An 18,288-nucleotide genomic window follows, 5' to 3' on the forward strand; every position below is an offset into this window, starting at 1 on the left:
GGAAACAAAATTACATATCTCTAAGAAAATTACACAATTCCAGACAATTAAACAAGACGGAATTCCAGAAAATGAAACCCGATGGGACCAACACCCCACCATTCTATGGACTACCAAAAATCCATAAACCAGGAGCCCCCCTCAGACCTATAGTCTCACTACCCAGAACACCAACTTACAGACTGGCCCAAGAACTACACGCGAGACTGAAATACCTAGTATAAGAGTCACAGCACTCCATCCACACCACCCAGGAATTCCTAAAACATCATCAAAAACACCAAAATAGAGGAAGACAAAGAAATGACCTCATTCAACATAACAGCACTGTTAACCTCCATCAACATCGACCTAGCAAGGGAAACACTCGCCACACTTTTAGAACAGATCACACACACCCCAACCACCATCAATCACATTACCAATGAAAACATCATGAAGCTAGTGGACCTGTGCCTCACCACCCACTTCACTTTCAACAACATAGTCTACAAACAAACCAACGGCACACCCATGGGATCTCCACTATCAGGATTCATAGCAGAAGCAGTAATGCAAAGGCTAGAACAAACAGCCCTACCAATCATCAAATCAAAAATCTGGGTTCGCTATGTAGATGACACCTTTGTCATCACAAAACGAAACAAGATAGAAGAGACATTTAACATCATCAACAACACCCTCACAGATATAAAGTTCACCAAGGAGGAAGAAACTGACAACAAACTCACATTTCTGGACGTCACAGTAGAAAGAAAGGACAAGGGAGAATTACAAACCTGCGTATTCAGAAAACCGACACTGACCAAATACTCAACTACACCAGCAACCATCCCAACACACACAAACGAAGCTGCATCAGAACACTGTTCCAACGAGCCACCACACACTGCAGCACAGACGAACTTCGAAAAACAGAGGAGAACCACCGATACAACGTATTCAAGAAGAATGGATACTCAAAAAACACAGTGCGCAGATTCCTGAAGAACAAACTACGACAAGCAGACAAAACACAGCCAGAAACCCTAACCACCTTACCGTATATCAAAGAAGTTTCAGAAATGACAGCCAGACTACTGAGACCCCTCGGAATCCTAGTAGCACACAAACCCGCCAATACTCTCAAACAAAAACTAACAAACTCAAAAGACCCAGTACAACCCATGGACAAAACTAACGTCATCTATAAAATTCCATGCAAGGACTGCCACAAACACTACATAGGACAAACTGGAAGAAACTTAGCCACCAGGATACATGAACACCAGCTAGCCACAAAAAGACACGACCCTCTCTCCCTCATAGCCCTACACACGGATGGAAAAAAAAACCACCATTTCGACTGGGACAACACATCTATTCTGGGACAGGCTAAGCAAAGACATGCCAACCACATGGCCTGGCACTCCAACCACAACGCCATAAACAAGCACATAGATCTAGATGCCATCTATGAATCCCTCAGAAAACGAACAGGAAAGGACATCATCACAAACCCCAGGAACCCGATCCAGGAGAAAGATATAAATAGAAAGCAGGAGACAACAGCTTTGCTTCACTTGGAGGTTGCCACTGATGATGTTACCTAGCCAGGTAATGAAACGTCTGGATATCAAACCTACAGCTCAGTGAGCAAACCTACACCTTAAACTAGGGAAGGAGAAAAGCTGATAATGGGGATAACAACTAGGTGAAAATGGGTAGGTGGTGCTGAAAACAGCCCACATCATGACATAGCCTTGAGGATGGTGGTGGGTAAAAGGGCATGGAAGGAAATGATCAGGCCCTAAAAATATTGAACTTTATGTTGAGTCCCAGACCTGCACAGTCCCGAAGTGGAAAATGAGGTGGTCTCCTCTATATTGAAGAGACTGGACGTTAACTCGCAGAGCATTTCAGAGGGCATCCCTAGGACACTGGGACCAAAACAACCCCACCACTGTGGCCAAACACTTCAACTCTCCCTCCACTCTGCCAAGGACATGCAAGTCCTGGGTCTCCTCCACCACCAAATCATAGCCATCTGACACCTGGAGGAAGAACACTTCATCTTCTGCCTTGGAGACGCTCCAACCACAGGGCATCAATGTTGATTTCACCAGCTTCCTCATTTCCCTCCCCACGTCATTGCAGATCCAACTCTCCAACTCAGCACCGCCCTCTTGAACTGCCCCACCTGTCCATCTTCCTTCCCACCTATCTGTCCCACCCTCTGCTCTGACCTATCACCATCACCCATCTTCATCTACTTATTGCCTTCCAAGCTACCTCCCCCGTCCCCACCCCACCCGCTTCATATTTATCGCTCAGCCCCTTTTCCCTCCCCTCCCCCACATTCCTGATGAAGTGCTTATGCCCGAATCATCAACTCTCCTGCTTCTCGAATGCTGCCTGACCTGTTGTGCTGATCGTGAGCATCTGAAGTCCTCACTTTCTCCCAGCCTGCACTAAGCCAGAGACATAGGTTAGCCAGGGAACACGGTGGTGTGTTGAGTGGAAGGCAACTGGAAGCTTGGGGTCATTCTTACAGGCAGAACATGGGTGCTCTGCAAAGCAATCACGCATTTTGTCTCCCAAATGTAGAGCAGACACATCACGAGCAGCAAACATAGTACAATCAATTTAGTGACGTACAGGTAAACGGTTAAGTGTTTCAGGCTTGCTGCCCACGGTTCTCAACATGGAGTTCAATAATTTTGAAGACTGAACAGCTTCTTCCAGGTCCTTTACCCACACCCAAATCCTAGGCCCTGTCACGATGGACTGCTTTCAGCGCAGAGGTAAGTTGGAGAAAGTGAGGACTGCAGAACCTGGAGATCAGAGTCGAGAGTATGTTGCTGGAAAAGCACAGCATCCGAGAAGCAGGAGGATCAACGTTTCAGGCATAAGCCTGATGAATAATTCGTGATGAAGGGCTTATGCCTGAAACATTGATTCTCCGGCTCCTCGGATACTGCCTGACCGCCTGTGCTTTTCCAGCACTACACTTTCGAATATTTTCAGCTCTGCCAACCCACGTTTACCTAATCACTGTCCCCATTAGCAGCTTTTCTCCTTCTTTGGTTTCCCAACAAGCATCCACCCGGCTGCTGAACCTTCTTTCTCTCTCCCTGGACACAGTCTCCACCTATCCACTCACTCCTTACGCCCCATCTTATCACCACCTTAAATACACTATTTCCCAGCTCCTCTTAGTTCTGAAGGGTCACAGGACTCAAAACGTTTTCTCACCACAAATGCTGCCAGACCTGCTGAGTTTCTCCAGAAATTTATGTTTTTATTCAAACCCATAAGATTGGTAATTCAGCAGTTAACAAAACAATGGACTTAGTTCCTGTTTTGCCCTGCATAATTTGATCAATTGAAAATGGAATTTATGAAGTTTTGAACAAGAAACCTGGACGCTTGAGTTCTAGGTTTCATAAACGGTCAACAAAAATTGAGACAGAGATGCAAGCTTCAGTCTGAGGTATACTATAAAGCTCGGGTTAAAAGAAAGAAGAAAATGGCAAAAGTTGGCAGCACAGCTTTGTTTGAAAACAATAAGGTTTCATATTTTTAAAACTTAAAAAAGTACAATTTATAAAAGAAAGTTTACAAAAAGGGCAACACTTACACTGGCCAAACTCAACTCCCAATTTGTCAGCTCAATTTTCCAAACATTGTAATTCAACACTTACCATAAATGTTCCACTGTGATGGGCACAGGGCAATTGTTACATTTAACCCTATAGAATTTGGTTTAGTTGTCAGCCTGCTGTCTTCAGCATGCTGAAGGAAAACAGCATGAGCCACAGCTACGGTAAACAACCAACCCCCTCCTATCAGCCTACAACATTTGGCTTGGAGAGATTAGAGAGCTGGAACAGCCGGAGCTAATCTCCTCCCCTTCCTTCAACCGTCCACCCACAAAAGGATAAGTAGTCAATGTCAATCTTCAAACATGTTTTGTAACTTTTATTGAACCTCACTTCTGTTTTGATTGTCACTACAGCAGATGTGGGAGCTTTTGTTAATTTCTGCCAATGTTTCAATGAATACAGCTAATGAAAACATTTTTAAAAGCATAGTTAAGAGGTCCGAGATATCCACAGGATAGAAATAGGCACTAAAGAAACACAAGCTCTTTCTCTCCTTTCCTCTCTGGTCCATAACAGATTACTATGTATTTTAGGTGCATTAAAATGCCCAATCCTATAAAAATAAATTGGAAATGAGATATTTTATGTTTCAAAGTAATGGTATAAAACAATTGGACATTCAAAGAGAGATGGTGGCATCGTGGTAACATGATGGGGGCTAGGTCTTCAAATCTCACCATGGGAGCTGGTAGAACTTGAATTTATTTGATAAAACTAGACTGGAAAACCAGTCTCAGAAATGGTCACTATGGAACTACTTATTTTAAAAAACCTATTTGGTTAACCAAAGTCCTTTAAGAAAAGAAACCTTTGCTACAGCCTACAAGCAATTCCAAATCCACAGCAACTAAGGGTGGTTAACAAGTGTTGGCTTTTTCAACAACACTCACCCCACATAAGAATAAAGGAAAAGTAACTGATGAGTTTAGCCAAGTGTGGGTCTGCAGCTGCCTGTCACACCTGGATGTGTTTGCTGTTTACTGATTGAAAAGGAGAAAGAACTCAAGCAAAAGCTTGATGGGCGGCACGGTGGCACAGTGGTTAGCACTGCTGCCTCACAGCGCCAGGGACCTGGGTTCAATTCCCACCTCAGGCGACTGACTGTGTGGAGTTTGCACGTTCTCCCCGTGTCTGCGTGGGTTTCCTCCGGGTGCTCCGGTTTCCTCCCACAGTCCAAAGATGTGCGGGTCAGGTGAATTGGCCATGCTAAATTGCCCGTAGTGTTAGGTAAGGGGTAATGTAGGGGTTGGGGTATGGGTGGGTTGCGCTTCGGCGGGTCGGTGTGGACTTGTTGGGCCGAAGGGCCTGTTTCCACACTAAGTAATCTAAAACATCCCTCATGCCCTCACACAAAATTTACAAAGCAATTTTTAAAAAAGAAATAAAAATGAGAATCTAACCCCACCTGAATGGTTCCATGTTAATTTTAACCCATTAATTGGGGGCCTTAGAATACAGAATTGATAAACAGTCTAGATATCGAAAACCTGAAAAAAAAGTACCAGGTGACGTCAGTGGAAAGAAAAACAGTGCTCACAATTTAGGTATGAAATCCAGTGTTCTATTGAAAGGACGTGGATTGGCAACATAAACTGGGATTCTCTCTGCTACCTGCCCGGCCAACTAGTGAACGTTTTCAGGTTATTGTATTAATTAGCACCAAACCTCAGCAAGTGTGTCCACCATACTGCAAGGGTGAATGCATGCGCTGACACAAGGCAACTCAATACTTAGAAGAAGATTACTGGAGTTTTGATTTGCTTTTGAGAGTATTTAAACTGCAAGTTCTAAACTTCAACTTCTTTTAAACATATTTCCATATAATGAATATTGAAGTCAAGTCAGTTTTTAGGAATTTCCCATTCCCTCACCGAAGGGTTGATTCTCAGCGATCTGGTGCATGCAAGCTGGCTGTCTAGGATTTGAACCAAGAACCTTCAGGTCTGCAATAGCATAGTAATACACTGAAGAGTGCATTTAGTCACTAGAATGATTACATATCTGTAACGTATTAAAAAATATCGCACTTTTGTGCAAGCCTCATCAACGTTTTGCACCATAAATTTTTATAATTACACAGGTAACTGAGATTTCACTGGAAACTGGGGAGATGAGAAAAGTTGATCTTATTCCAAGTAGAACAGAATAGAACTATCTGCAGTGTTTGCCACTTAGAAGGACAGGGCTACAGATACACTAGAACACCATCACCTGCAAGTTCTCTAAGCCATGTACTGCCCTGACTTAGAACCATATTCCAATTCCTTCAATGACACGGAGACAAAATCCTGGAACACACTCATTATCAACATTGTGGCAGTACCTATACCCCAAGTAATACACTGGGTCAAGAAAGCAGCTCACCACCAACTTCATCAGGGTCATTAGGAATGGGCAATACATGCTGTCCCCAAAGAAAGTTTAATAGAGGTACTCAAAATCATGGAGGGTATCCATTAGATCAATGAGGTCCCCAAGTAATCCCATTGTCATGGTCCTCCTCAAAATAGATACAACAAGCAGCTCTGAGGTCATCCAGGATAATTATACATGGGCATAAAGATGGTTATCCAGCTGAGTGTCTATGTTACCAACACACAATTCAACAAAAATACAGCAAGCTTATCAACCAGTTTGCTCAGAATCTATCTTCTGACCAGCTCTAGCTTACTTCTACCTTTCAGTTTTCTTCTGTAACCCTCTCAATGCCATAGTCACCTTGTAGAACAACAAATGGGAAGTCATTCCTCAGAGGTTGCATGGTCAGTGCTCCACAGCTCCCAGGTACCAGCTCCACAGTGGGCTAGAGGGTGAGCTTAAAAGGTGGCTGTGCCCAGTGATACACCCAGCACTAAGCACTAAGCAGCTAGACTTGGCCAGAAAACTATATTCTCCTTCCTTCCAGCTGTGGCGTTGATGACAATCAAGCCACAAGAACACGGAAATCCTAGTTACACGAAGAAAACTGCTGCTGCTACATCAGTAGGTGCGCGGAGTGTTCAAAGCATGCTAGGTAGACTTACTGCTGTGAACGGCAGTGAAAGATTCCAGCATCTGCACTTTTGTACCACTGGTGAAGTCTCTTCAAAGGATGCCTACTTTGAAGAAGTTCTCTACAGTCCTGAAGGGTTACACCTGAAATGTTGACTTCTCCACCTCCTGATGCTGCCTGGCTTGCTGTGTTCTTCCAGCCTCCTGCTCGACTACCTTGGATTCCAGCAGCTGCAGTTTATTTTTTGTCTTGTCTCGAACCTGTGGTTGAGCTTGGAGCTTCTTCTGCTGAAGTTTCTAGCATTAGTCATGTCTTCAGAAACAGTGGATGTCATTTTTTCCAGACATGTGTTCAGTAAGGGAAGGTATAGCCTGTAGGGCAGTAGTCCCAATGTTGTGGGTAGCACCATATAGACATTTCTTACATGAACATTTCACAGACCAGAAGCAAACTTCAGGAGCAAGCACTTTCACAACTGATTGCATTGTCAATAATAAAAAAAGACATTTGGAACAGTACTTAAAATATTTGGGAGATATTAGTGAAGGCACATTAGTTCATACATGAAGAAACACATGTTGTGCAGGCTGCCTGAACTAACATTGCAGAGCAGACTATGTGATCATAGTTTAGCTGCAACCAAAGTGTGTTAAATTCAATCTACAAACTATAACAAATTCTCTATGAAAGCAAAAAACATTTGCAAAATACTCCTCAGACTATTTTTCTAAAATCTGGACACAACCTATGATATACACCATAACTCTTAAAGAAAGTTGGAGAAATTCAAACTTTTTGTTGAACTGGATTGTTTAGATATCTTAATACAATAGTTAGTACTAATCAAATGTGTTTCCAATATAAGGCTGAACACATCCCAGTCTCTGACAATGACAGCTTTCATGCCAGATTCAAGCAAAAACCTTGAACTGTTGTATAGCTTACCAATTTACTGACAAAGGTTCTATATAATACAAGAATAGACAACAGTGCAACACTGGATATCTTCAATATTTGGACAGTGCTTTTGTGTGAATCTTCATAATGCTGTTTCACTCAAATCTAATTCCACTTAACCTCATTGCTTACGTTCTTTCATTGTTCAGTGTCTACTAATTACCATGGGAGAAATGAAAGAACATTAATAATGTTTGGGAGTCAAGCGGGCAGTTACTTGCACAGAATTCCAAGCCTCTTACCTGTTCTGGGAACCAGATAGAGGTCTGTTCACGTTCTGATCAATGGTAACCTTTGGGATATGGATGATGGGAGATTCAGTAATGGTCATGCCATTGAATATCAACAGGAAATGGATAGATTTCCTTACTTAAAATGGTAACTACCTGAAAATTTTGTGATGTCAATGTTATTTGCCACTTATCTGCCCAAGCCTAACAGTTGCATAGGTCTGGTTGTATATAAATATGGATTGCTTCAGGATCTAAGTGGTCATAAAATGTGTGCAAATATCAGCAAACTTGGTTGCTTATTGATTATTGGACATTCTTGACCTTAATGATGGCAGGAGAATGATTCATGAAGCAGGTAAAGATTGTTGAGCTTCGGACACTACCCTGAAACCATGTCAGCAGGGTAGGATAATTGGCCTGTGTCAACAACCACAAAACTCCTCCTTTTTGTTAGGCACAGCTCCAATCAATGGAGATTTCTCTCTCCAAAATCTCATTGAAATTCATTTTTCTAGGAATCTTTGACCACACACCGTGCATTCAGCTCAACTCAGGAATTCAATTCTACATTTGAAACAAGGCTGGAATGAGGAAGAGCTGAACAGCATCGATCAAATGAAAACTGGTAACGTTCTATTTTCAGGTTGTAGTGTACATGCTGCTTGTTGATGATTCTTGACATCATTTGTTGTTAAGTCAGTGAGAGTGCATGTTGGATTTGTCCAGTTTTTCTTTGTGAACAGGGGATACATGGGCAATTCCTCACAATCCCAAGTAGATGCCACTGTTACAGCTAGATTGAGATAGGCTGGTGAAGGTTGAGCTGATTTTGGAGGACAAGTTTTTAGTTGTATGGGCCCATAACATTTCAGTGGCCAGCACCTTTAGCCATTTTTGGATATCACATGGAGTGAATAGAATGTAGATTGGCATTTGTGATGCAGCAGACCTGAGGAGGAGACAACGAGGTGAATCATCCACTCAGCACCTCTGGCTGAAGATGGTTGCAAATGCTTCAGCGTGGTCTTTTATACTGATATCTTGAGATTCCCCCACCATAGAAGATGTGGATATTGTTCAGCCTTTTCCTTCTGTTACTCGTTAAATTGACCAACACCATTCGTGGCAAGATTGCAGATCCATTGGTTGCAGGATTGCTTAGGTCCTGTCCCCTGCTGCTTCGGAGATGTGGCAGCCATTTAATCCTGTGCTGCAGCACCACCAAATTGGTGCCAATTCTTTAGGCATGTCTGATGTTGTTTCTGGAAGCAGTTCCTGCAATCTTCATTGAACAATGGTTGATGGTATGATGATAATGGTAGCATCTCTGACTGCCTAACCTGCTGTGCTTTGACCAGCAACACATTTGCAGCTGTGATCTCCAGCATCTGCAGACCTCATTTTTTACTACGGTATGATGATAATGGCAGTGTTTGATATTGGCAGATTTCAGGCCAGGTTTCCTACATTACAGCATTGGTTATACTTTTGAAGTATTTCATTGGCTGTGGTTGTGAAAGGCACTATATAAATGCAAGTTTTGCTTTTAATCCGTTGAATGTCATCATACCTCTTACTCATGCCAATCAGAAAAGCTACAATTTAGACATTTTATCTGTGAATGTAAACACATTTTACTTTGTACACAATAGGTTACTCTGCAGAATTAATATTAATTTAATTTCCACTCCTGACAACATCCTGGAAATCCCTTCTGAACCCCCTCCAGCTTGGTAATATCCTTTAATATTAATTTAAGCATATGTTAGCTCTTTTTTCCAAGCGCACTCGCCCACTTCTGGGAAATAAAAACAAAAGGTTGAAAGTAACAATTCCACTCCTGCACTCAAAATGTGTAATAATACTCTCTTTATACTTCTGAGAGTCTAAAAAGAGACTTTTTAAAAAATTTACAATATAACATCTATGGTGTTGAACAGGTTTTATTAGCGAGCTAAGGAGATGTTCAACTGGTTAAAAATGAATCAGGTAGTTAAGAAGGGATTTAGCACACTTGCCTTCATTGCTCATACCACAGAGCATAGGATTTGGGAAGTAATGTGAAGTTTTTAAAACAGGACTTTGTGAGGCCTTTTCTGGAATACAATGTCCAGTTCTGGGCACCCTGTAACAGGAAGGATATTACCAAGCTGGAGGGGGTTCAGAAGGGATTTCCAGGATGTTGTCAGGAGTGGAAGGTTTGAGTTAGAAGAGGCTGGATAGCCTAGGAGCTTTTTCACTGGAGTGACCTTAGAGGTTTTTAAAATAATGAGGGGTATAGATAAGAGGTGAATGGCAGGTTTTTTTCCCCTAAGGTGGAGGATTTCAACTCTCGGGGGCATATTTGTAAGATAAAAGGAGGAAGATTTATAAAGGATATGAGGGGCAATCTTTTGTGTGTTTTTTTTTCACACACACGCACAGAGCGTAGTTCGTGTGTGGAATGAACTTCCAGAGGAAGAGGTGGATATGGGTGCAATTGGAACATTTAAAAGGTTTTTGCATAAATGCATGAATAAGAAAGGTTTGGATGGATATGGGCCAAGTGCAGGCAGGTGGGACTAATTTAGTTTGGGATTACAGTCAGCATAGAGCAATTGGATCGAAGGGTTTGTTTCTATGCAGTATCATTCTATGACTCTCTAGATAGAGGCCTGTGGCTTTCTACACGGGTGTGACGGAAGGGACTCCTTTCCTAATTTACAGGCTTTTAAAAAACCACTGCTCAAACAAAAACCTTGTAGCATCTACAGAAAACACTTTTTTCTTTGTTTTTCTGTTGTTGTTATTTTCTTCAATGCAAATGATTTGCTGCTACATCAAAAACTGCTGGAATGCGTAGAGAAGTCTGATGGTCGACAGATCTCCATTTATGTTGCATCTCATTCTATAAGCCACCTGAGTACAAAGGCAAAGGACCTTTTTCAGGCCAAATTTCACAGATTTATAACAGGGCAGTTGCCTTGTGTATAGAAAGCTTCAAACTTACTGCTCAATCTCTTTTAAATCACTTCAGCATATTTCATCAGAAAATGTTTAACTTATCTATTTGTTATTGCAATGTGGTGGAGAAATAACGCCTCATCTCTGTAAAGCCAGCAGCTGCATATGAACTGCACAGGTACCCCTCTTGCACTCCTGTATGCTTTGTAATGAAGCACGAAGCTCGTTTATCCCACTGCACAAGAGGTAGTTGATAGCTGCCCATAGGTTCAGCCTCTATTTGCAAAAGTCTTGAAATGGAAGAAAATACAAAAAGGGCCGGATTCGAACAAAGAGAAGCTTCTGAACATGCTGAAGTAAACTTTTAAACATACCTTTTCTTAACCTATTAATTTCTGGAAGACCAAGATATGAAGCACATTAAGTTGTTTGTTGCCTCTGACAAACAAATCAAGGTGATACGCATCATCAATTCCCAAAATATTCATTTGCAGTTGATTATGGAAAAGCAATTCCATTTTATACAGAGGAGGTTTTCTTTTTAAAGAACAAAAAACTGCTACCTAACTGGATACTATGAAAAAAAAGAACATTGCCAACAGGGCTTTTATGCTGCACTGGTAAACCAAAACTAGATTGATTTGGAAGTGCCAATGTTGGATTGGGGTGGACAAAGTTAAAAATTACACAACATTAGGTTATAGTCCAACAGATTTATGTGGAAGTACTAGCATTCAAAGTGCTGCTAATTCATCAGATGGTGAAGCAGCAACACTTTGAAAGCTCATGCTTCCAAATAAATCTATTGGACTATAACTTGGTATTGTGTGATTTTTAACTAAAACTGGCCTCTGCTTCTCACAGGAAGAATGTGCCTCTTCACAGACATCCTGGCAGGAAACTCTGAGAATGAAAACTCCTCCCAAGTCATTTAGGGTTACACAGTGTCAGTTACATGTTGCATTATGCTGCATTCAGCATTGTAGTAGGAGACTGATAACTTGCCCTATTGAAAATTGCTTTTGTGCTCTAAAAAGACATACATGCTCATGGAGAAACCAGACAAGTTTGGTGCTACTTGGGAGGTATGCAGGGCAGAATTTTCACCATATATCACATGAGTTTTTGTTCACATAACTGGCTGCTAAGGTTTCCTACAGAACATATATGTGCAAGACACAAACTCAAACTAATTTCTTCACAATTTCCTTGACCTCAGACATATACCAGGAATTCTACATTTAGGTCAACTCTAGCAGCTCACACGTGCCCCACTCTTTTGCCCTACCATTGGCAGATGTGTTTACGCCTGAAATTCCCCATATTTCCCCCATCCAAACCTTTCCACCTCTCTCTGAGCCCTGAGAAATCCCCATGAAACCTACTTTGGTAGTCACTCTTGCAAATATGATTTGGTGTCAATTTTTCTTGCTAACGATTCACTAAAAACATTTTGGGATATTATCCTGCACCAAGAGCGTTCAAGACACTCATCTTAGCTGCACCCAAAGGAGTATTTCATTTGTTGTTACACATTTTGGGTGCCAAGAAAAAAAAACATTTTTTTTTTAAAAAACTTTAAAACGCAATCTGTTGCTCATGAGAAATGATGACCTCCACCAAGAGATTTTCCTGTCATTGTCAAACTTAACTAACCCTACAGGACAGGCAGCCAAACAACTAGCATGGTCCTTCTTTAAATATTCACAGCAGTGAAAAAGAACCAGAGGAGTTTTCCACAAAATGCCACATAGACAAAAATTGATGGTAAAACTTTAAAGAAATGACAAGCAAAAGATTCAATTTGCCATACTGCCAGCTAAAAGATAAGTAGCAACATACCGTATTGATCCACTCAACTAACAAACATTGCTGGAGAAACTCAGCAGATCTGGCAGCATCTGTGAAGTGAAAGCAGAATTCACATTTCAAATCCACAGTCGAGTGGAATCTGGTGTCTGGCTTTCGCTTCTAATGACATTCCAGATGTGAACGCAACTCAATTTTGCTCTTCCAGATTTTCATTTTTCATACTTATTATTTACTTCTCTGTTCTATCCACCATCTCTTTTGATTTCCCTCCTAATACAGAATAATAGCACAAAACTGGATGTATAGTTTTCAAAGGAGGACTTTGGGAGTGACTAACCAAATTAGAGTATGGAAGTGGCAAATTGACTGGGGAAGCAGCAAGTCAGGGTTGTGGGATAGGGTGAGTGCATTCAGAAAAGGAAATGCAACAAATAAACCCAAGGACAGATTTAGAGTGATACAGGCCAAATGCTGGCAAATGAAACTCAATTAATTTAGGATATCTGGTTGGCAAGGATGAGTTGGACCAAAGGGGCTATTGCTAAGCTGTACATATCTATGACTCATGCAGTGGTTGTGTTGGCCAATCATTTAAATCGATAGCAAGGACCCACAACTGGCTTCTATTGTATTGAAAACAAAAACAGAAATAAAAATGAACACAGTCATGAGAGCTCAAGTCACTAAATAAGTAAACAGGAGAGAAAGAATAACTATAAATTACAATGCATAGGCTGAGCTTGGCGAAAAATGGGCCGTATTCAAAGTAGAGAGAGACTTTTATGTGGAATCCTGATGAGTTTTGGGCTCAACTTTTGAATTTTCATGCATAATGCCACACACATATATAGCTTTCTTTGATTCTCTGCCTGAAACACATCAAACCCACAGCTTCACAATCTCCATCCTTGGGTAGAACAAGGAGACAGGTCTTGAATTCACTGCAGCCAAAGTAGGGATTGAACCTTTGCACCAATTTAATAGACAGCAGCCATTCAGATAACTGACTCCCCTCCCATAGAGGTGATGTGTTCCTGTGGCAATGTGTAATTTTGCATACATGTTGTAGCCTTAAAGTTGTGCATCGTGATGCCAGAGGTTCCACGACCCACTTGTGTTGGAAGGATTTACATGTTGATATTCAATCTATTTGGTCACATTATAAATGCACCTTCCTTGATCCAAGTCCACTTTCTAGAGATCGACAGCACAGAAAATGGAGAGCTGCAAATGTGTTGCTGGTCAAAGCACAGCAGGCCAGGCAGCATCTATTCCTGAGATGCTGCCTGGCCTGCTGTGCTTTGACCAGCAACACATTTGCAGCTGTGATCTCCAGCATCTGCAGACCTCATTTTTTACCAGAAAATGGAGAGTTCAACTTGAAGCTTCTGAGTCAGATTCAAGGACACTATCATTGGTACAAGATTTCCCTCACTACACATTCAGCTAAATTGACATAGAAAGACTTTTTAGAAAGAAAGACTGAAGGCAATTAACTCAGCAAAATGAGTTAGTTGAAATACTACACTGTAGAAGAGGTAATTTTCCTACTGGACATCTATTTTAAACTGATTGGTATCAGGTAATTATTTCATCTGATTAGAAAAAAAAATACATGACATTTGATTTATTTTCCTGACATGGACTGATCTAAGGTGCCACCCACAGATCTGACGCACTGTATGCAAAAATGATTACACAGATAAATGTCATTACGTAGATGTTGAACAGATGAGTCAGAATAAGAATGCCAGAGCTATTCAATAAATGATTAATTAATAACTGTTTTTAAAGGAATAAAGTATATTTAAAAAAATTAAGGGTCAAGGTATTGTACAAAGCAAAATCACAATCTAAAATTCACAAAGACCTTCTAACTTTATGATTATAGAGATCTAGTTTCAAATGAGTTGCAAATTCAAGCAAATCTGAAATTTGGATGTTTGATGAAACTTAGAAGATTATCATAAAGAGAGTCATAGAGATGCACAGCACGGAAACAGACCCTTCAGTCCAACTCGTCCATTATCAAAATGAGATTTTTTTTTTAAATCCTGCTGCTGTATTCTAGCAATGATACTATATATTTGCCAACATTAAACCAAAAAGTCATTTGTTTTAAATGAAATATTTAATATCAATGACAAAATAGAAATGCTTACATTTATGATCCATCAAGATATTAACTAGGCACATAATGCAAAAAAATGATCTTTAAAAAAAAACTGCAAATCAACTGACCAAAGCTCAAAAACAAACTGGCAGGAACATCTGCTTCCTTTGTGTAAACTTAACCAAGTCAAACACTTCTCAGTTCTATTACTCTATATATAAAGTTCTCATGATCATAAATCAAATTACACAACTTAATATACTTTAGTGAAAATTGACCATGAATAAATAATTTAGAATACACCTTTAATTTCAAGGTGAAACAAGAAATGTGGTTTGAATTTGTCAAAATAAATGTTTATTTAAAATATACATTGGTTTTTATGAAGTGAATGTGTTTTCCCTGTTGTCTCAAAAGCTGAATAAGCTGACTTCTCTGATTGGAAAAGTCAGTAATGAGTTTAGATCAAATGAACATGAACATTAGTCACACATGTAGTTGATACAGTGACATCTTTTAAGTGATTCTTAGGGAAAAGGGGGAAAAAGGATGTTCTTGGAAAGATTTTATGGCACGGTGGTAATGTCTGTATCGCTGAGCCAGGAGGCCTGCGTACAAGGCTTCCAAGGTGTCTCATAATATCTCTGAAGAGGCCAGTTAGAAAATATTTAAATTTGTCAAATTCTGGTCCCGAACAGAAATCTTAGATTTGTAGACACAAAGCGCAGAAGGTAATCATCTCCATGCCAGTCAAAGATCCAAGGTAGTTCTTGGAAGGCCCGTGAGGTGCAGTGGTAGTGTCCCTACCTCTGGACCAGAAGTCATAGGCTCGGGTCCCACCTGCTCCAGATATATATCATTACACATCTGAACTGGTTAATAAAAAATAAAATCTAAGGGTAAAGTGGACAAACAATTGAAGCAGAAGCAAAAAATACAGAGTACATTTGGGAGAGAGTGAGGCTTGAAATTAGCCCTGAACTGCTATTGTAGAGAGCAGGCAAGGCACGATAAATTGAAAATCATGGAGGCCTTCAGTCTGTCAAAATCTTATGATGGATTCTGATCATTGGTTATAAAAACAAAATAAATATTATGGGTTTTTGCAACATTTTGCATTGAAATTGATGCAATTTAGTCTAGCAGGCATTCCTTGCTCCATTTCATGTTCCATCCTCACCTGTCTTTTCAACTTTCTATTTCTGATTATGTAATTCCTTCCAGCCTCATACTTGCCCCCTTGCTGTTGAGGATCCTACACTCTGTCAATTTTGTTTAAGCTATCCCTTGTAGCACTAGCAAATCTGCCTGCCAGGATATTGGTCCCCCTCCACTTCAAGTGCAACCTGTCCCTCTTGAACAGTGGAATAGGGGAGCATTCAAGTGTACAGTTCTCTGAAATTGGAGTCACAAGTAGACAGGACAGTGAAGGAGGCTTTTGGCACATTGGCCTTCTTCAGTCAGGATATTGAGTAAGTACAGAAGTTTGGAAGCTATGCTCCAGTTATACACGACGTTGGGTGAGGCCACATTTGGAATATTATCGTTAGTTTTGGTCACCTTGCTATAGGAAGGATGTTAGTAAACTGAGAGAAAAAAAAAGTGCAGAAAAAATTTACAAGGACGTTGCCACGACTTAAGGGACTGAGTTATCGGGAAAGGTTGGACAGGCTAAGACTTTTTTTCTTTAGAATGTAGTGACTGAGGGTGATCTTATAGAGCTGTATAAGATCATGACAGGCATGAATAAGGTGAATCACTCAGTCTTGTTCTCAGGCTTGGGGAATCACAGATTAGAGGGCATGAGTTTAAGATTGAAGGGGAAAGAATAAAAGGGAACCTGAGGGGCAACCCTTTTTTAAAAAAATACAAAGGGTGATACGCATATGGAATGAGCTGCCAGCAGAGGTGGTTGAAGCAGATACATATACAACATTTAAAGGGCATTTGGACAAATACATGGATAGCGAAGGTTTAGAAGGATTTGAGCCAAGTGCAGGGAAACGGAGTTTGTGTGAATGGACATATTGGTCTGTATGAACCAGTTTGGGCCAAAGAGCCTGTCTCTGTGCTGTAGGACTCGATGATTCTATTCGTCATGAAAAAGACTTAAAAACACTGGAATAGACACTTCAATTGTTCTGTTGAACAGCCACTGCACTGATTGTGATTTGTGTTAATTTTCTTTACTTAAGTGAAAAGTCTCACAAAAAGAGAAAAGAGATAATTTCTAAACAAAAGTTCAAAAACAGATCCTTTAGGAGGCAATTGTCTGTTGAACAGCTGAAGGGAGAACCTATATATAAAGCTTCAGGGTGAGAGTTGATCGACATGGGTTTGCTACAGTCATGTGGCTTTGCCAGGAAAGAGGAGTTTGATGAGTACATTATGGAAACAAGTAGATATAGGTGAAAGCATTGTCAAAGGAAATTTTTGCACATTTTGAACGTGAAAAATAGATGGGCAGGGAAACAGAATGTAGACTCTGGTACAAAATTTTCCAACAATTACATTCACATATTAGCTTTTACAAATGGCTTTCAAAATGGTCCTAAGGTGGCTTGCTGCCTCGGAAGCTTTTTTTTTAAAAAAAATGCATATGCCTAACCATGGCCACCCACTCATGGTTGCAACTTTAGCTGAAGTCTCCTCTCTTCCACTGTTAACTTTAATGAAAACTACTTTTCGGCCCTAAATCTAAGTTAACTACTAGCTTAAACCCCCCCCTAACCATCCCCTACCTTCCTCGGAGTACTGGTTCTCTTTTCAATGTCAGCCTCCAAATATTTGCCTGGAATTTTGGAAGACAAGCTGAATTTTGCCATTAGTATTGAAAACCTAATGTCACAACCAAAGCCCTAGAGAGGCACATATCTCTGATTCTTTATGAGAAGCAAACCTGGCTGCAACATCCTGGATATTTATTGATCTTCCAACTTTCACCCATGCTGGAATCAAATCTTGTTAATCTTCTCCCCCCTCCCTACAATTCCCACCCACCTCCCTCCTCTCATTCCTAACCCTGTGGATTCTGACTATACTGCCGTGAACACCAACACCCCTCAGAACATTCACCTCCTGATTGTGAACAAAGTCCTTGCTTGGAAGATAGATCTCCCAAGAAGGAGAGGTCAGTTACAGTTAAGGAAGTTATGGCTTGATGTTCATTGCTAAGGTCATAGCTTCATGGGAGGTAGGAGGTGCTGACAAAGACTTGTCATTCAGCCAACCCTAAGAGAAAGGCTGGCTGAAAACAGCAGCACCACAGCATTGTTTCAGTGTTGCTCAGGTCATTTCACAAACACTCCTCCAGGTACTAGAGCAACTTTCCTTACACTCTTTGCAGTGTAGTGCATTGCAACGGCTGTTTACAAGATGATCAAACGTTGATTGGACAACTGTTTTCAGCAGCATCTGCAATCATTTACTTCAGGTTTCAGGCCATCTGACATTTTAGCTCTTTTCCCAATTCCACTGATGTCCCTGTCCTTGGCCTCCTGCCCAATTCCAACAAAACTCAACAAACTCAAGGAATAGCATGTTACAACCTTCTAGGTTCTCCCTGAAGTTTAACAATTTCCATTTTTTTGTTTC

At 40.8% G+C, this 18,288-nt stretch overlaps 1 protein-coding gene across 7 annotated transcripts in view; it reads right to left on the bottom strand.

Moving 5' to 3' along the window:
* The window catches only part of LOC132824506 (tyrosine-protein kinase JAK2-like), a 249,526-nt gene that overhangs the window by 154,363 nt on the left and 76,875 nt on the right, over positions 1–18,288 (bottom strand). The window contains exon 1 of one of the 7 annotated variants that reach the window (XM_060839142.1): positions 3,684–3,791. The exons of 5 other annotated variants lie outside the window; for them this stretch is intronic. The gene's annotated coding sequence lies outside the window, so the exon portion shown is untranslated. Of the gene's footprint in view, positions 1–1,823; positions 1,838–3,683; positions 3,792–18,288 lie in introns of those variants that run through there. One more of the 7 variants, XM_060839152.1, reaches the window with a different exon arrangement.

Source organism: Hemiscyllium ocellatum, chromosome 2 (assembly GCF_020745735.1).
Source record: "Hemiscyllium ocellatum isolate sHemOce1 chromosome 2, sHemOce1.pat.X.cur, whole genome shotgun sequence".
Lineage (NCBI taxonomy): Eukaryota > Metazoa > Chordata > Chondrichthyes > Orectolobiformes > Hemiscylliidae > Hemiscyllium > Hemiscyllium ocellatum.